Source organism: Kogia breviceps, chromosome 1, assembly GCF_026419965.1.
Source record: "Kogia breviceps isolate mKogBre1 chromosome 1, mKogBre1 haplotype 1, whole genome shotgun sequence".
Taxonomy (NCBI): domain Eukaryota; kingdom Metazoa; phylum Chordata; class Mammalia; order Artiodactyla; family Physeteridae; genus Kogia; species Kogia breviceps.
In genome coordinates, this window is record NC_081310.1 from 137,730,819 (window position 1) to 137,750,420 (window position 19,602).

General features: G+C 35.1%; 1 protein-coding gene across 1 annotated transcript in view; it reads right to left on the reverse strand.

Moving 5' to 3' along the window:
* Window positions 1-14,275, reverse strand: part of TNNI3K (TNNI3 interacting kinase) — a 301,789-nt gene extending 287,514 nt beyond the window's left edge. The window contains exons 1-3 of the mRNA XM_067005786.1: window positions 14,198-14,275; window positions 12,512-12,606; window positions 11,082-11,164 (exon numbers count right to left, since the gene is read on the reverse strand). The gene's annotated coding sequence lies outside the window, so the exon portion shown is untranslated. The remainder of the gene's footprint in view (window positions 1-11,081; window positions 11,165-12,511; window positions 12,607-14,197) is intronic.
* Window positions 14,276-19,602: the final 5,327 nt, after the last annotated feature.

Genomic DNA, 19,602 nt, shown 5'->3' on the forward strand with positions numbered 1-19,602 from the left:
AAAACTAATTTGATGTTGGTAGGACAAATTACTTAAAGTTTCAAAAATGGATCTATATAACATCTGGTTGTTAGAGAGCTTGCTGAGTGATTCTATATAAACAGTTCTTTGTTAGTCCCTCCAAGCAGAAACAATCTCAGTAAGTAGTCTGTCTAAGCACAGTTATCATTATTTTTGTTACATCTCCTCTTATGTCTTCTTAGTAGAAGAATAGTGATAATGGTTATCATGCCATACACTTTCATGTCCCCCTTCTTCCCATTTGATATCATGTCAATGTCAGAAATGGCATCAGCCTTTGGCATGTACTCAACAGTTCTTGATTTCCCTTCAGTTTACATTGTCCAGTGCAGTATACCACCAATCAGAACTGACAATGACTGAATTGTAAAATGTATTCTATCCATGTTATACTATAATTGTGGAACTGAGCTGGCTCCCTTCACAGCTGAAATTTTATAACATATAATCTTGAATGTCCTGAATATAAATTAAAAGGAGTGCTACAGTTAAATTAGTGTAAAGTTGTTGGGTCTACAAAAAAGTCAATTTTTACCCACAGCTTCATTAACAGATCAATACTTTTGGTTGGGTGAAAGTATTTGGTTGGGACAGTTTATAGGTCCACACAATATCTGATTTCTTCTTGCAGGGGCTATTGTCTCTGAAGCCAGTTATTAGGGCACTTGTTATAGCAAGTAATGTTTCAGAATATCCTTAATACCAGGCAGACTTTTGATAATAAACCCAAGTGCTTCCAATTTTATATAGTCAATATATGCCCTAATATATTTACATCTAATTTTATTGGCATCCAAATAATATATCCTTCCCATTCAGAATTCAAGTTTAATAATCTAAGTACATATAAAAAATTTATGTTTTCAATTAGAATTTGTGAACAAGTTACATATGTTTTCTTCACAATTTTACCCCCTTCTTTAACATGGATTATCAAGAGTAGACTATAATTGTTGTGAACTGCAAGACAATTTGTTTTAATGTAAAGCCACATTTAGAAGTTAACACTGCATTTGAAGTGTGTATTGTACTTTCCCGGTTTGGTAACCTGGAGAGTGATTGCCTTTACTATTCCTGCTCGTGTCTCCCATGAAAAGTAGTATTCCTACTTCAGGACTCAGTTTAGGTGTCAGCACCTTTGAGGGGTGTTTACAACTTCATAAACTATTTATGCCTTCTTCTTGCTGTATCTAGGTTCTGCTTTGTCTCTGGAACCCATAATTGTGGCCACTTGAGCTTCATACTAATGTGGGGAAGGAAGATGTGAATTAGTAGATTTATCTAAGTCTAAAAACTTTAAAGAATTGTCAACCACACTAGTGACGCTTTCTGTGAATTACAGAGTGGTAGAAACTGTTAAAAGCACCTCCATCCTGCCCGAGGATCCCCACTCTTACCATAATACAAACCTTACTTTTTAAGATCACAATCTCCCCTGAGATCTAGAGCAAATAATGCAACTTGGGTGTCTCACATGGCTAGGTATGTTAAGCCATGGTGGAATATACTAGACTTAAATTCCAAGTCTTAATTCTAATTGTTTAAGTTGTGATAACATTTCCTAATTGTTGCCCAGAGTTATCCGAGTTGAAGTCTAGGTCTGATTACACAAACAGTTAACCTAAAATTGTCCCCATATTTTCCTTCTTCATATATGCAGCCATGGAAAAAGTGATGGAGCCTTTGGTGAAGGGCTATGAAGGATTTGGAACTTGTGAGGGCTTAGGTATATATATCAGAGTGAGAGATGAATGTTTGTTATCAATTGGGGTTTAACAAATTAATTCCATGGTCATCTTCTCAAACTTTCACTGCTCATAATGCTGAAAGGCATCCATTTCATTTAGCTACATATGGTTAACTTATTAACTAATCACAATAGTTATCTATGGATCCTCTAAAAACCACATTTCCTCTCTTTGAACTATTCCATAATTCTCATTTTTTCTATTGAATCTGGACATGTACTAATTCACAAAATCATCTTAAGATGATCTATCAGGGCAGCATCCTTTGATGTTATTAAGGATGGTTATTATACCTGTTCCTTTTTGATGGTCAAACATATTTATATTTGGCAAGTATGCACTACAATTATATATGTGTGTGCATACAGATTATATATCATAAATATGCATACATTATGTACATATACAGTGTGTATATGTGTATATATATATTTATACTTTTTACAAGAGCAACAATAAAACAAACTGACATTGTAAAGTCCTACTCTGAGTTAAGCCTATATGAGGGCAACACTTACTTCTATTAAAGCACCCATTACAGAAGATAGAATTAATGCATTCATCTCTCCTGTTAGGCTGTGAGAAACTTAAGAGCAGAAATTATGTCTTACTCATTTTTGCATTCCCAACAGCCTAGCACAGTGCCTGATGGATATAGATATAAATTTAATTGTTTTGGATTGAATTGAATTGAACTAAACTGAATCAAACTGAATTAGATTGAACCAATTGAACCGAGTAGAATCAATTCCTTCAGTAAGGGAAATATTACTGAATATTTCCCTTCTTAGTTCTGGAACAGAGGTAAAGTGAATACAGATGAAGCCATCATCAATTCTGTAGACAAAATACTGCAGCATTTGGAAATTCCATGCAAAGATAAATAATTTTTAACTTCTTTATTTTCCTCATCTTCCCTTTAAAAATTTATCTATATCTTAAGAGGTTTTTGCATTACTTGGAGTTACAAGCATTAATCATTTATATAAGATATATGATACTCAAGCAATAGTTTACAAATCAGACTTCAGGGAGATTTTTTAAACACTACAATTATCAGAACCTATTCATGATCAAATAAATCAGAATCCATTGGGGTTAGGCCATTGAATTAGAAAAACTCAAAACTCCAAAAGTGATTTGGACACAGCTTTTCCATAAAATAAGTATACAGCAGGGTCCTTGCCTATACATATGCCTGCTGAATATAAGCTAATTTTACATGCCTGCTGAATATAACATAATTTTTTATTTTTATTTTTGGCTGTGTTGGGTCTTCTGTTGCTGCCTGCGGGCTATAACCTCATTTTATATTCAAAAGTATCACTTACCTACAAAGTAGCTTTTGATGAGTGTCAATGAATGATGCAAAAAAAAACCAAACCAAAACAAAACAAAACTGCTTGCTGTATAATTTAAGAAGAGGAAAGGACTGACTAAAGAAGGATTTTTGAACATAGCATTACTTAAATAGGTCTTACTTCTTGTGGAGTTTTTAAAATCTTGGAACAGAAATAACTAAGCTTGAGCATATGATAAATTGAGAGCTTGGACACAATTTAAATCATTATGTCATTAGAGAGTTCAGAGAAATTACTAAGATGATGTTCATTAAAATCCCTATTATTTCTCTATACAGTAAAACAAACTAAACAACTGATGGGATCAAAATAATTTAATCTTAATTTTGATTTTTTTGAGACTAAACAATTGATGAGATTAAGTTGGGCAAAGTCATAAATATCAAATAACAGTACATCAAGTGGTAGCAATGGTAGAAAATAGGAACAGGAATGATAATAAGAATTTCAAAAGGAAAAAAATCAAACCAGGAGAGCTTAGAAAAATAAGAAAACTTTAATTATCAGAGGAGAGAAGCACCTGGGGAGTAGCATAAGCCCGTGTCTATCAGTGAGAGGACTATGCAAAGTGTATATGAATTCCTGGTACATTACGGCAAGAAACATTGAGGAAACTGAGTGGTGTAAAGAGAAACATCATTTCATAGAGAGGATAATAAAAATTTTGCTTGTAAGTCTCTTGAGATTACATTTGAAATGTAGTATTCAATGCTGGACACCTACCTCATTATCATGAAAGAAAGAACAATCAAAGAAAGAAAACTTTTCTTGGAAATACAGAAATGAGTTATGAAATATATTTGTTCTGGCTAAAGACAGTAATTGTACATATTCTCTAAATGCTCCTTTAACAATTCCATTAAATTTTCCTAGATATCATAATTGAATTAAATTATGAATTAAATTGAATTAAATTGTTTTAAATTTAAATTTGCAAAAGGCTTTCTAGTAAGTTCTATCAAACCATTCCAAACTTACATTGCCCAGTGGCCTTTGGTGTTCATATATCTTAACTTATGGCTTAATGCAGATCACAGGGAGCTAATGGTAAGCTAGGAACCAATCTAAAACACTGTCCAATTTTTATACTTTGCTCTACGTTGAGCTTTCTGCTTAAGTAGAAGACTTTATTCTATTTTGACTCACTGGAAAACTTTGAAGATGGTTTCATTGCTTTTGCTAATATCTGATTATGGGCTATAAAATATGTATTTATGTAAGTATTTTGGTTATTACTGATGTTATTTTTCTACTGTGTAGCTTTCTACCATGTATCTTACTACAGAAACACATACTTTTTGCTCTTTAAATCAGATTGATATAATAACATCATATGTGATATCATTTATATATTAATAAAAGTCACCTGCATACTGAATTTATAGTTCAGCACAGATGATGATAAAACCTTACAAAGACAAAAGGTAGCTCTTCATGCCTAAATGAAAACAGTCCCCAGAAATATGTGTTTAAAGAGAATATAAAATACAGGATTAAATACTAAAGTGTTGAGATCAATCAGCTTTTTTTTTTTTTTTCAGGTTCAAAGTAAATAAGCCTCTGTGAAATATTATATTATGTTAACCTGCTTGTGAACTTTCTTTTTCCCAGCTTCTTCTTGGTTCAGTTCTACACAGTTCAGCATGTACTACTTATGGTTAAGCAAACTTATCACATGAATCACCACTTTCCCTTAATTTATAGTTTTACTAGAAGCGATCTGTGGGGATACACTGGATTTTTTTTAAATTTCCCTATTTCTTACTGTTCAACAGAGTCTAGTGTCAACTTTGTCACTTGGTAGCCAAATACTAGAACTATTATCCTCACCCATCACACACACTACTACTAGTACTAGTACTATTATTACTACTACTACTACCACCACTGCTACAACTACACCACTTCCTCCCTTCTTCTCTGAAAAAGATTATCAATCTTATTTTTGGTCAGCATTTTAATTTCTAATAAGGTACGTAGACATTTTTATAAAATAAGTTAACCTAAAGTGTAGACATTTCCCCAAGCCACTCATTCTCACACATTACACTTCAGACTGGGCCTCTTTTAGGCCCTCCTATGACCAGGCACTCTCTCCTCCCAATTTTCACAAACACTGTTCTCACTGTTAATATACATTCCCTTTCTCATTCTCCCTCCTCCTATGTGCCACAAAAACAATCAAAGAAATATAAACAGGCCAATCTTATTCTCCTCTTAGGTCTCAGTATAAATGTCACTTCCCCTGACAGGCCTTTCCTGATCATGTAGTTTTGTTAGTCCCTTATCCTGGAAGCTCCCATAACATCCTGTAGTTTGCTTCTTGTAGCTCTAATCACAAGTTACTGCAATGGCTTTTTCCCCCCTGTCTTATCATTTGCTAGACTGGAAAACCCTGAGAGCAAGGAAAAATAGCCTTAGTGTGTAGCAAAGGCCCTGACACATAGCTAACATCCAATATACGTTTGATAATTTGAAGTCAGAGAGGGCATAACAGTGGTCTATATTATTTATCTGTTTGAAACTATAATCTTATTTTTGAAGGAACTATGTAGATTCATTTCCTACTTCAAAGCACATACATTGAACATGTCTTTTGTCTGCTTAGACATTCCCTGACTTCCTCTGTAAAACACTTAGTTTATCATCTCTATAACAGGCATTATGCTAGGTGCTGGGCTGTTTACTTCATTATATGGTTTCTTTAATATGGACTAAAAGGGATGAGGTTCTAGATGTTTACCTTATCCCATTTTTTTCCTTTTTAACCCTTCCTAAATTTAGCATTTCCATGATCATTATAGTCCATGACCATGACATCCATTACAAAAATATACCATCTACTGGTGTCATCCCCTCCACCAATATACAATGCCCTCTACTATTAAAAATATACCATCACTAGGGAAAATATTGAATAAGTCAATTAAAGAATTATAATTTATGCTTCATATAAACGAGAATAGATGACTGATTTTTAAATTCTAAACAAAATATAAAAGTAATAATCACAAAAATAATGAAGAAATAAAAATAATAACAGAATATTTCAAGACCATTTTAGAGAAAAGCTTGAACTAAGAAATATAAATGGAAAATGGAGTACATTTTTGCCTTGAGGAATTTGCTAAAAACAAACATGTGGTTTTAAGTTCCAAATAATCAGAGGGTGGCCCAGGGCTGACACATGTTGGAAATTCTTAGAGGGGATTTTTGATATATTAAGCTGGAACTTCCCGCAAAATATGCCTTCAGATTAAGGATCAACTAGAAGTAAATCTGTCATACTATACTCCAGACCAAAAGAATTGTGGAAAGGCTGCTTCGGCATTGAGCAAAACAGGATAAATTAAAAAGAAAGTAAAATAAGGTCCCTGAGAAATTATGGCCCTAAATATGCTCACTATGGATATGTCCTGTGGATGTGCACACCTGGTGGGCTAGAGAACCTCAGCTGAACATAGTTTAAGATTGTTACCAATTGGTAATGCCTCTCCAGTCTTCTGACAGAAGAAAATGCAAAGCCCCAGGAGCAGGGTCCATTCATCTTAGGCCATGGGGTATTTCTACAGATACTTTACCAAGGACAATGAGCAACAAACAAAATTAATCTGACATACAGGAAAGCATGGCAACATGAGCTGAAAAACAAGAATCAGAAGCAGATCCCACTGACTTCAGCTAGTGGAATTATCAAATACAGTTTATAAAACAACTGTGCTTGCTTACCATATTTAAAGGAAAAAAGAAAGGGTAAGCACAAGAGAGATGACAATGATAAACTATCTCTAGAGAATAGGAAACTCTAAAAAGGGAAAAGCAGACTTTAATGAAAAAGAAACCCTATGAAGTAAAAAATAAAATTAAAAATCAGAAATTTTTCATTTCATTTTTTTCCAAATATTGTCAAGAAACCAACTAAATTATGTTTTCATTTAAATTCACATCTTGAATTTCAAACTGAAAAGAAAAAAATATACATCCTCCAAAAATTATTGATCAACTTAATAAAAAATGGTTAACAATTTTATTGTGTTATACATTTGAATTTTTAGAGCCCCAAATTATTTTAAAAAGATCTTTGTAAAGTTTAACTCTCTCCTTTACCTAATGTTAGCCGTTATTGCTGAAACTCCCTTATTTCAGATTCCTGATATTTCAAAGACCACTGGGAAGTAACTATATTTATTTTGCTCTTAGTAACTCGTAAACACACATGGACTCAAAGCTCAACCCAAAATACGGTAAGCACTGGACACCTGTTATTTCCTTGATTCCTGTCTGAAACAAAATTATTAGGAGTCCCTGCTATGATGATGGTGTATTCTGGGCACTTCTTGGAATAAATAATTACAGGAATCATTCAAATGCATATTCAGTGGGAAGCCATCTGGCTGCATGTGAAGTTATGAATATTTTAGCTTGCTCAGCTAGTCAAAAGTAAAATCTGGCACTTGGGATTATCATGTAGATTTGTGACATATATTATAAAAAATTTGCTTCTATAAATCAATGATTGACATATCTACTAAAGCATAGTTTCTTTCTTTCATCATTGATTGAGTCCACTTAAACTATGTATAATATGACATGCTTAGTTTGGAAGTCATCATAATTCAACTTGAATTACAACATGCAATGTTTTATTAAAATAGTTGCAAATAAAAAGAGAATCTCAGCATTGGGTTAGACTTTATAGGTTACTGTAGGGGACACTGTGATGTGGCACCCACATTTTTTCTTCAATGAAGGGCTTATTACCTTATTACTTTAGCTACCAGTAGTGCTGTCAGTAGACACGTTTCAGCTGTCAGCCCCATTCACAGACTGTCTCAGCCACAGAGAGCTATCTTGCCCAAGATACTCCTTCCCAAGATGTCCGTATCCATCCAGTGATTTGGTTGGATTGATTTGGGCTATAAATTGTGGCCACTCTGGTCCAACTCAGGACAGCACTAAAGTGCCATTCTGGCACCAGAACTCCTCCTGAGATTAGCCAATCAAGACTGTCATTGGGCCTGCATCACAGCTTGACTTCTCCCTTCTTCTCAATCCTGCTTCTGTTCCCTTCCTTGAACAATTATTAGTCTCAAGAGCACTTACTAAGAAATGTACAGCACTCTAAACTCCATTTCAGATCCTGCTTTCCAGAACACTCAACCAGCAGCCATTATCTAATCCTACCTCTTACCTAAAACAAGTACTTCTTGGGAAAACTCTTGTGTAAATTGTATCCCAATCACTTTGCTTCAATACTTCTGGCATTAGGAAGCTTAGTATCTCAAAAGACAATTCACTCTATTATTGAGCAAAGTTATTTCTAATATGGTATAAACACTTTCTTCCTTGTAACATCTGAAATAATATGAAACCAACTTCATCATCCTACTGATTTAATAATTAATGAATTAAATGGCATTCTCATGAATGCTCACAATTTATAGGAGAATTACATTTTTAACATCTTTGAGAATTATACTTTCATAATTACAAATATAGATTTCAGAGTTGATAGCACACAGATGATATGAGAATGAATGATATCCCAAAGGAGTAAATGTGGGTAGAGAAACCTAAACACAAAGACCTGTGACCTTCCAGAGATATGAGGTAAGAATGATGATGAGGAACAAGTTAAGGAGACTTCAAAAGAGGGATGAATGAGTTTGGAAAAGAACTAGTAGTGTGGGGTTCCTTGAAGCCAAATGAGGAATGCATTTCAAAGAAGGAGTGATTACTTGAGACAAATGCTGCTGAACTGGATTGAAGATGAGAACTAGATAGAATACTGAATTCTTTTTCTTCCAGTTTTATTGAGATATAATGGACATACATCACTGTATAACTTTAAGGTGGACAGCATAATGATTTGACTTACATACATCATGAAATGATGATTACAGTAGTTTAGTAAACATCCATCATTTCATATAGATACAAAATAAAAGGGAAAAGTATTCTTCCTTCTGATGAGAGCTCAGTATTTACTATCTTAAAACTCTCATATATAACATATAGAGCATTAATTATATTATTCATGTGGTCTATCACATCCTTAGTACTGATTTATAATTGTAAGTTTGTACTTTTTGACCACCATCACCCTATTCCCTCTCCCCCTACCTCTTGCCCTTGGTAATCACAGATCTGAGCTCTTTTCCTATCAGCTTGTTTGTTTGCTTGTTTTTTCAAGTGTTATGGACTTTTAACACTATGTTAGTTCTTGGTGTACAATATAGAGATTCAATATTTCTATACATTACAAAATGATCAACACGATAATAAGTCTAGTTACTATCTGTTGCAAAGATATTACTGGATTTATCAAAACAGAGAGCCCTGGAAATCCTCAGAGGAGCAAGTTCAGTGGAGTAGAAGTAAAGAGGTAAAGACTGAACGAGGTTGGAGAATGAATGGGATAAAAGATATTGCAGAATGGAAGTTCAGATAATTTATTCTAGGAATTTTAGTGTTAAGGGAGCAGAGAAATGAAGTAATAGCTGAAGGAAATGGAGTCAAGAAAGAATTCTTTTTTTTTAATTAGAAAAATAACAATATATTTATGTACTGATGAGAACGACCTAGTAGAGAGGGAAAACTGTTAATACAAGAGAGAAGAGAGAATTGTTGGAGTAGTATCCCTGTTCAACAGAATGTAAAATTACAAAGAAAATCACATTTTAATGATCTTATTGCTAAATGATGGTGATTTAGAAAACTCAAAGTACTGTATACGTTCATTTGTGGATAGGCAACTTCAGAAATAATATACTATATTCCTAGAACCCATTTCAGAAGTTGTATCTTCTTTGGAGTCACTAGAATACTGCAGCAAAGACAGAGACAAGATTACAGAGTCTTACAGGGCATTCTGATTTCATGAGGGTAGAAAATAAAATGCTTCAAGCTCAGTTGATAAGAGTAAGATATATTAGCTTTTATAGACAAAAATTCTCTTTATACAATACTATTCATAGCATCTTTTAAGTTCGGCCTCCTCCCATAATCACAGTAAATCATCATCCAAAAATATGTAGCAGAGGTTATTACTTAGAAAAAGGTTATAGTAAGGATATGTGCCCAGTCAGTCAGGAATAACAGGCACACATTTTGGCTGTACTAGTTTACCTTATGCTCAACTTTCAAAGTTAAAGAAAGCACCTTTATAACAGGGGAAAATGTCTATTTATATCTGTAAAGGCTTCTAATGAAAGTGTATCTTGGTAATTAAAAGCCCTTAGGTTCTGTTAAGTATCCTGATGTGTCTGAATATGTGCAGATCAGCCTAGTGTTTGGAATATGGTCTGGAGAGAGCAGAACTGGGTAACCTATTAGAATGAGAAGGATTAAACTTTCTAGAGATAATCTACGTGATTTACGTACATATATGGTGAGGGGAAGGGATTTTTCAGGGAACAAAAAAAAATCTACTTTTTCTACTAAAATCATGGCAAATGCTTATTTTGTATTTAAACACCAGCAGTTGTAACAAGTAAAAAAAGAATTTCTACACTTTCTCCCTCCCTTCTCATAGACTAGCTTCCACAGACAGTTTATGATTTGACTGGATAATGGTTAATTAGAAACTCTATTAACTTTAACCAATTATAATGAGTGATGATCTTTATTATTAAATTTCATTAAAAATTGATCTCACTGATATATAAGTAGTGAATTTCGTAAGTTAATTTATGATCCTGTCAGTGCACCTGTACATTTAAAACTGTACTTGGACCACTTGCTATACTCATAATTATTTCTTTTTGTAGTAAAAGTTTTCTAGTTCTAGGCTTTATTAAAAGTGTTTGAAATTTCTCTGAAGAACAGCATATTGGTAGATATAATTTATTTTCTCAAACCCCAAGGCTAAACATAATAGGAAAGAAACCAGTCGTGTAAAACTTCATTGAGTAGCGTAACATTTCAACCTGCAAATGAAACAAATACTTACTTGATTTCCAGAGTTGTGTTTTAAAAGATTTTTGCCTCAAGATGTAAATGCTTTAATTCTTTTCAGGGCAACGTGATACTCTCCTACAATGAAATGGTAAATGAAAACTTACTTGAACCATCTGAATGATCTGCAGAGAGAAAAGAGCTGATACTAGTGAAGAAAATAAATTTTAAAAATCATTCACATTACTTAGCCACAAAGTGTTGGCTGTAGCAAAGATTTTGAGAGCCTTTAAGGAGGCTGGAGATTCAACAAGCGATTGGTAACACACCATAAGAGAGTGCCCAAAGAATATAGGCATTAGAGTTTTGATTGTCTCAGCGATGCACTGAAGCACAATTGAAGAAATATAATTCTGGCATAGAGAGCTAGGAAATGACAGTAGCAGATGGATTGCACTAATCTGCAACCATCAGGGATGAATTGCTCTGTTTGAATGATTGGATTTTATACTTTGGAAGGCTACTAGACTCCTATAGCCAGAGGCTTCAAAATATAGACTATTTGTCCAACCAGCTCAGAAGGAAACACTGTTTGTTAGTTTCAAATCATTTACTTACATGGGTAATAACGTCCCTGGGTTCAACACCTTTAGACACAAATGTCAATAATCAAGCTGTGGCACAGGTAGATGATGGCAGTGACTAATTCATAGGTAGTTTCCCTCTTAACCTCCTGTTTTTGCAAATATCAATGCAGTAGGGAATCAGCAGCATTTATTATCCCTTTAATCCATTTTGGGGGCATTTTTACCTGAGGTATAATAGACATACAATGTGGCAATGCCCTCTGAGGAAGGCGCCATTAAGACCCTCAAAAGCCTCAGGGCCTGATTGTACTCTCCTTGGTATGCATCCTGGACTTTATGGTATGAACGTAAAAAAGGAGATGGCCTTTGGCCAAATCGCTCCAGGGACCTGCTCAGTTACTGGGAGTCCCTGGTTGTTCCCTAAAGCTAGGAAAAGCAACCCTGGAGGGGAAATTGGTGCCTTTGAGGGAGAAGCCGAGAAGCCAATCAACCAGCTGATGCCGATAAGGCATGACTAAGCCGAGAAGCCAATTAACCAGCTGATGCCGATAAGATGGTGACTAAGCAAATTCCCTGCTTTAGGGGTATATATATATGGCTATGCTTTGTTATTAAACTTGCCTTACAACCATCAGTTGCTTGTGCCCTTCTGATCCCATACCTTGGTGCGTTCAGTTCCCTACCCCCTCTCGTCGATTGTTGCTGCACTTTGAGGACCCGCCGCGGCTGGCGGCAAGTGGCGCCCGAACAGGGACTTGATAAGAGGGACATCTGAATCTCGGTAGGTGAATCCCCGGAGTGAAGAGTGAAAGTGTGGCCACATAGTAAAGTTGATAGTAACTCGGGGCAATAGTCAGAAGTAAAAAAAATATGGGACGAAAAGTATCCAAGAAGCGACCTGAGATCACTGATCAAGAGAAGGAGTTGTCCACCAATGCTTTCCAGGCTTTCACAACTGGAAATTATGATGTCTGTCTGCAACATCTTGCCTGCCTACAAGAGATAAACAAAGACGATTATAAAATAATTTTGAATACGGCAGTAGCTGAGTTTTTCAAAAGTAACCAGATAACAACAGATAGTTTAAGACAGACACTTAACCAGTTGAAGAATCAGGTGAACTCGGCTGTTGAAGAAATGGATGGACTAGATGATCCTGAAAACAGTATGTTGTATTACAATCAAGCAGTTATCCTGTATCATGTCCGACAGTATACAGAAGCCATATCCATTGGTGAAAAACTTTATCAGTTCATAGAACCTTTTGAAGAAAAATTTGCCCAAGCAGTGTGTTTTTTGTTCGTAGACCTGTATATATTAACCTACCAAGCTAAGAAAGCTTTACATCTTCTTGCTGTTCTAGAATAAATGATTTCACAGGGCAACAATAACAAAAATGGAAAGAATGAGACTGGTAATTGCAGCAACAAAGATGGGTCTAATCATAAAGCTGAAAGTAGAGCTCTAATAGAAGCTGCAAAGTCAAAGATACTATTTGTGTGTTGAAGTATATGTAGGAGGACAAGGGACTTTACTGGCCGGCCATAGTTTAAAGGTAGTTAAAGCTGTTACAAGTTTGACGTTTCCCTCCTCTTTTCCTTCTGATTTTCCCCAATCTGATTTTGAATTCTCAAATCTGGTGCACCTTAAATTATAATAATGGTACCTTTTTAATTTCTTCAGTTTCTGTTACTAATAATAGTTTGGTTTTTTATAAGCATTGGGATTTTGGGAAGTTTGCATTGTCTTATTCTTATCAACCGGTTATTACTTGTGTTACACCCTCATATGCCTTGCTAATAGGAGATTTACAGATGGAGTTTACTTCTGGTTCCTTAGGATATAATATAACGTGTCAGAATTGTATTTTTAGTACTTGCATTCTGCCTATGAAAGGAACTTTTTCTGTTATGATGTTAAAACAACCTTCCTATGTAATGCTGCCTGTAAATATTTCTGAACCATGCTATCATAGTACTAGCGTGCAAGCTTGGCTAGAATTATCTGAAGCTTTAAAAAGACCTAAACGATTCATTGGAATATTAATATGTAGTATATTAGCCTTAGCCGCTTTAACAGCCACAGCCACTACTGCCGGTTTAGCATTAAGTAAAACTGTACAACAAGCACATTATGTTAATCAATTGCCTAAAAATACCAGTATTGCATTAGCATTACAAAGTCATATTGATACTCAACTAAAAACTGAGGTTGATGAGTTAAAAAATGCTCTCATAGGTTTAGGAGACCAAATTATGGCTTTAAAATTGAAAATGCGTTTGATTTGCCATGCTAAATATACTTGGATTTGTGTGACTCAACACGCTTATAATGAAACTGACTGGGATTGGAACAAAGTAAAAATGCACTTTTTAAGTGTATGGACTGATGGACACATTAGTTTGGACATACAAAAACTTAATGCAGAAATACAAGCAATTCAAGAAGCTCATCTACAAGAAGACGGGCCCCAACAATTAATTCAAGGACTCTTGGATCAGCTTCAATGGTTAAACCCAATGCATTGGTTTCAAAATGGACTCACAGGATTGATTACCGTGGGGTCATGTGTTAATTGCCTTACCTTGTTTATTCCGCTTTATTGTTGGCCGTCTCGCTGCTCTTCGTCAGGAGGTGTATGGGTTGAAATTGCATTATCAAGCTTTAAAAAATAAAAGAGGGGGAAATGTGGTGAGCATTGCCCTCTGAGGAAGGCGCCATTAAGACCCTCATAAGCCTCAGGGCCCGATTGTACTCTCCTTGGTATGCATCCTGGACTTTATGGTATGAACGTAAAAAAGGAGATGGCCTTTAGCCAAATCGCTCCAGGGACCTGCTCAGTTACTGGGAGTCCCTGGTTGTTCCCTAAAGCTAGGAAAAGCAACCCTGGAGGGGAAATTGGTGCCTTTGAGGGAGAAGCCGAGAAGCCAATCAACCAGCTGATGCCGATAAGGCGTGACTAAGCCGAGAAGCCAATTAACCAGCTGATGCCGATAAGATGGTGACTAAGCAAATTCCCTGCTTTAGGGGTATATATACGGCTATGCTTTGTGATTAAACTTGCTTTGCAACCATCAGTTGCTTGTGCCCTTCTGATCCCATACCTTGGTGCGTTCAGTTCCCTACCCCCTCTCGTCGATTGTTGCTGCACTTTGAGGACCTGCCGCGGCTGACGGCAATACAACATTATATTAGTTTCAGGTAGACAACATGATGATTTAAATTTTGTATATATTGTGAAATGATCACGACAGTAAGTCTAGTTAATATACATCACCATGTATATAGACTTTTTTTCTTCTGATGAGAAAATTTAAGATCTACTTTCTTAGCAACTTTCAAATATGCAATATAGTATTATTAATTACAGTCACCATAATGTACATTACATCCCCATGACTTATTTATTTTCTAACTGGAAGTTTCTACCTTTTGACTCTAGTCACCCATGTGGCCCACCCCTCATTCTCCACCTCTGGCAACTACCAATCTGTTCTCCATATCTATGAGGTAGGTTTTAATTTTAATTGTTTTTGTTGTTTGTTGCTCTTTACTTTTTGTTTTTTGGGTTTTCTTATTCCACAATACTCCACTTTGTATTCCATTATATACGTGTGTGTGTGTGTGTGTGTATATATCCCACTTCTTTATCCATTCATCCATGAATGAAGACTTAGGTTGTTCCCAAATCTTGGCTATTATAAATAATACTGAAATGTATAAAGGGAGTACATATATCTTTTTGAATTCATGTTTTCATTTTTTTGGATAAATACTCAGAAGAGGAATTGATGGATCATGTAATTCTATTTTTAATTTTTTGAGGAATCTTCATACTGTTTTCCATAGTGGCTGTACTGATTTACATTCCTCCAGATGCACAAGGGTTCCTTTTTCTCCACATCTTTTCCAACATTTGTTATTTCTTGTCTTTTAAAATATATCCATTCTAACTAGTATGAGGTGATATCTCATTGTGCATTTGATTTGCATTTCTCTGATGATTAATGATGTTGAACACGTTTTCATGTATCTTTTGGCCATCTGTATGTCTTATTTGGAAAAATATCCATGCAGATCTGGCCATTTTTTAATCAAATCATGTGTTTCTTTGGTATAGAGTTTTATGAGTTCTTTGTATATTTTGGATATTAGCCCTCATCAGATACATGATTTGCAAATATTTTCTCCTGTTCAGTAAGTTGCTTTTTCCTTTTGTTGATGGTTGTCTTTGCTGTGCAGCTTTTCAGTTTAATGTAGTCCCACTTGTTCATTTTTGCTTTTGTTTTGGTGTCAGATTAAAAAAATCATCACCAAGACCTATGTCAAGAAGCTTACTGCCTATGTTTTCTTCTAGAAGTTTTATGATTTCAGGTATTATTGAGTTGGCCAAAAGTTTCCTTCGATTAAGTAAAAATAAAAGACCCATTTTTCATTTTCACCAAGGACTTTATTAAACAACATATTCACTGTTTTGTTCCACTACCTTTTGCCATTTTTCAGGCAGCTTCATAATTCCATCTTCCCAAAACATTTTCTTTTTGAGCAAAGAACTGTTCCAGGTGCCTTTTACAGTCTTCCAGGGAATTGAAAATTTTTCCATTAAGAGAATTTTGTAAAGACCGAAATAAATGGAAATCTGAAAGTGCAATGTCTGGTGAATATGGCAGATGAATCAGAACTTCCCAGCCAAGCTGTAAAAGTTTTTGCCTGGTCATCAAAGAAACATGTGGTCTTGAGTTATCCTGATGGAAGATTGAGTTTTCTGTTGACTAATTCTGGATGCTTTTCATCAAGTACTGCTTTCAGTTGGTTTAATTGGGAATACTTGTTGGAATTAATCGTTTGGTTTTCCAGAAGGAGCTCATAATAGAGGACTCCCAATCCCACGATATACACATCACCTTCGTTGTTTTTTTGTTTGTTTGTTTTAGTTTTTTGTTGTTGTTGTTTTTGCGGTACATGGGCCGCTCACTGTTGTGGCCTCTCCCACTGCGGAGCACAGGCTCCGGACACGCAGGCTCAGTGGCCATGGCTCACGGGCCCAGCCGCTCTGCAGCATGTGGAATCTTCCCGGACCGGGGCACGAACCTGCATCTCCTTCATCTGCAGGTAGGCTCTCAACCACTGCGCCACCCGGGAAGCCCCATATCACCTTCTTTGGATGCAGACCGGGCTTTGGTGTGGTCGGTGGTGGTTCATTTTGCTTACCCCATGATCTCTTCCATTCCACATTACTGTACAGTATCCACTTTTAATCTCCCATCACAATTTGTTTTAAAAACAGAACATTTTCATTATGTTTAAGTAGAGGATCACATGCAGAATATGATCAAGAATATTTTATTGCTTAACTTATATGGAACACAAACATCAAAGCAAATCACATAACCAAGCTGGTGCAAATGATTTTCAGCGCTTGATTTGGATATTTTGAGTATGCCAGCTATCTCCTCTGTGGTACAATGTTGATTGTTCTTAATGTCTCAATTTGATCGCTATCAACTTCAACTGGTCTACCCGACCACGGAGCATCGCCCAGCGAGAAATGTCCAGCACAAAATTTCACAAACCACTTCTGACATGTTTGATCAGTCACAGCACCTTCTCCATACGATTGCAAAAATCTTTTTTTGTGTTTCAGTTGCATTTTTACCTTTCTTGAAATAATAAAGCATAATATTCCAAAAATGTTGCTTTTTTCCTTTCATCTTCATATTAAAATGGCTACACAAAAATTCACCAATTTTGATTTTTTTTTTAACGCATGTTGATATGAGAAATGTCACAATCTAACAAAATAGTTTCAAGTGAAGTTAAAGACAGCTAAGCACTACTAGAGCCATCTTATGGAAAAAACTGAATGAACGTTTTGGCCAACCCAATACTTCAAGTCTTTAATCCATTTTGAGTTAACTTTGTGTATAGCACAGGATAATGGAGAAGTTTCATTCTTTTGCATGTTGCTGTCTAGTTTTTCCAACACCGTTTATTGAAGAGGTGGTTCATTTCCCACTCTTGGTTCCATGATCTTAAGTTGATCAAACATACACATGTGGTTTTATTTCTGGGCTCTCTATTGTATATGTGGTGGGTTTTATGCCAATAAAATGCTGTTTGAATTACTATAGCTTTATAATACAGTTTAAAATCAAAGATTGTGATGCCTCCAGCTCTGTTCTTTTTCTTGAGCTTGCTTTGGCTATTAGGGATTTTCTGTGGTTCCATGCAAATTTTAGGATTGTTCTATTTCTGTGAAAAATGTCATTGGCGTTTTGACAGGGAGTGCACTGAATCTGTAGACTGTTTTAGGTAGGATGGGCATTTAACAATATTAATTCTTCCAGTCCATGAGCATAGAATCTTTCCATTTATTTGTCTTCTTAAATTTTTTCATTAATGTCTTATAATTTTCAATATACAGATCTTTCATTTCCTTTGTTAAATTTAATCCTAGATATTTTATTCTGTTTGATGCAACTGTAAGTGAAATTGTTTTCTTAATTTCTCTGATAGTTTCTCATTAGTATATAGAAAGGCAACATATTTTTGTGTACTGATTTTTGTATCCTTCAACTTTACTAATTTTTTAAATTAGTTGTAACAGTTTATTTTGTGGAGTCTTTAGGGTTTTCTATATATAGTATTATGCCACCTGCAATAGTGATAATTTTACTTCTTCCTTTCCAATTTATATGTCTTTTATTTCTTTTTCTTGCCTAACTGCTCTGGTTAGGACTTCCAAAACTATTTTGAATAAAAGTGACAAGAGTGGGTATCCTTGTCTTCTCGTTGAAGTTAGAGAAAAGGTTTTCAGCTTTTAACCTCTGAATTTGATGTTAGCTGTGGGCTTTTCATATATGGCCTCTATTATATGGAGGTAGTTCCTCTACACCCATTTCATTGAGATTTTATACCATAAATGGATGTTGAATTTTGTTAAATGATTTTTCTACATTGATGGAGATAAGCATATGATTTTCATACATCATTTTTGTTAATGTGGTATATCATGTTGACTGATTTGCGGATGTCAATCCATCTTTGCTTCCCTGGAATAAATCTCACTTGATCATGATGTAGGATCCTTTTAATATATTGTTGAATTCAGTTTGCTAATATTTTGTTGAGGATTTTTACATCTATGTTTATCAGAGATATTAGCCTGTAACTTTCCTTTTTTATGGTGTCTTTGACTGTTTTTCATATCAGCTTAATACTGGCCTCATAAAATGAATTTGCAAGTGTTCTTTCCCCTTGTACTTTTTGGTAGCATTTGAGAAGCTCTTTATTAATTTTGTTGAACGTTTGGTTGAATTCACCAGTGGAACAACAGTCTGTTTCTGGACTATTGTCTGTACAGAGTTTTGAAATTACTGACTCAATCTCCTTACTAGTAATTGGTCTCTTCCGATTTTCTATTTCTTCGATTCAGTTGTGGAAAGTTGTGTTTCTAGGAATTTATCCATTTCTTCTGGCTTGTGCAATTTGTGGACGTTTAATTGTTCACAGTAGTCTTTTATAATCCTTTGTATTTTTGTGGCATCAGTTGTAACATCTCCTCTTTCATTTCTAATTGTACTTATTTAAGCCCTTTGTCTTTTTTTCTTGGTGAGTCTAGTTAAATATGTTAGCTTTTTTTTTTGTTTAAAGAACCAGCTCTTTGTTACACTGATATGTATATGTCATTATATCTCCCCAATTCAGTGAGCATCTTTGTAACCATTACTTTGAACCCTTTATCAGGTAAACTACTTATCTCTGTTTAAAGGTTATTTCATGAGGTTTTATCTTATTCTTTCATTTGGAGCATATTCTTCATCTTTTTTTTTCTTCTCATTTTGCTAAACACTCTGTTGGTTTTTATACAGTAGATGAAACAACCACCTCACTGTCTTGAAGGAGTGATCTCATGTAGGAGGTGAACCTTGTCATTCAACCCACCCCAGCTCTTGATTGTCCCTCAAACCTTTGTGCTTGTCCGAGCAG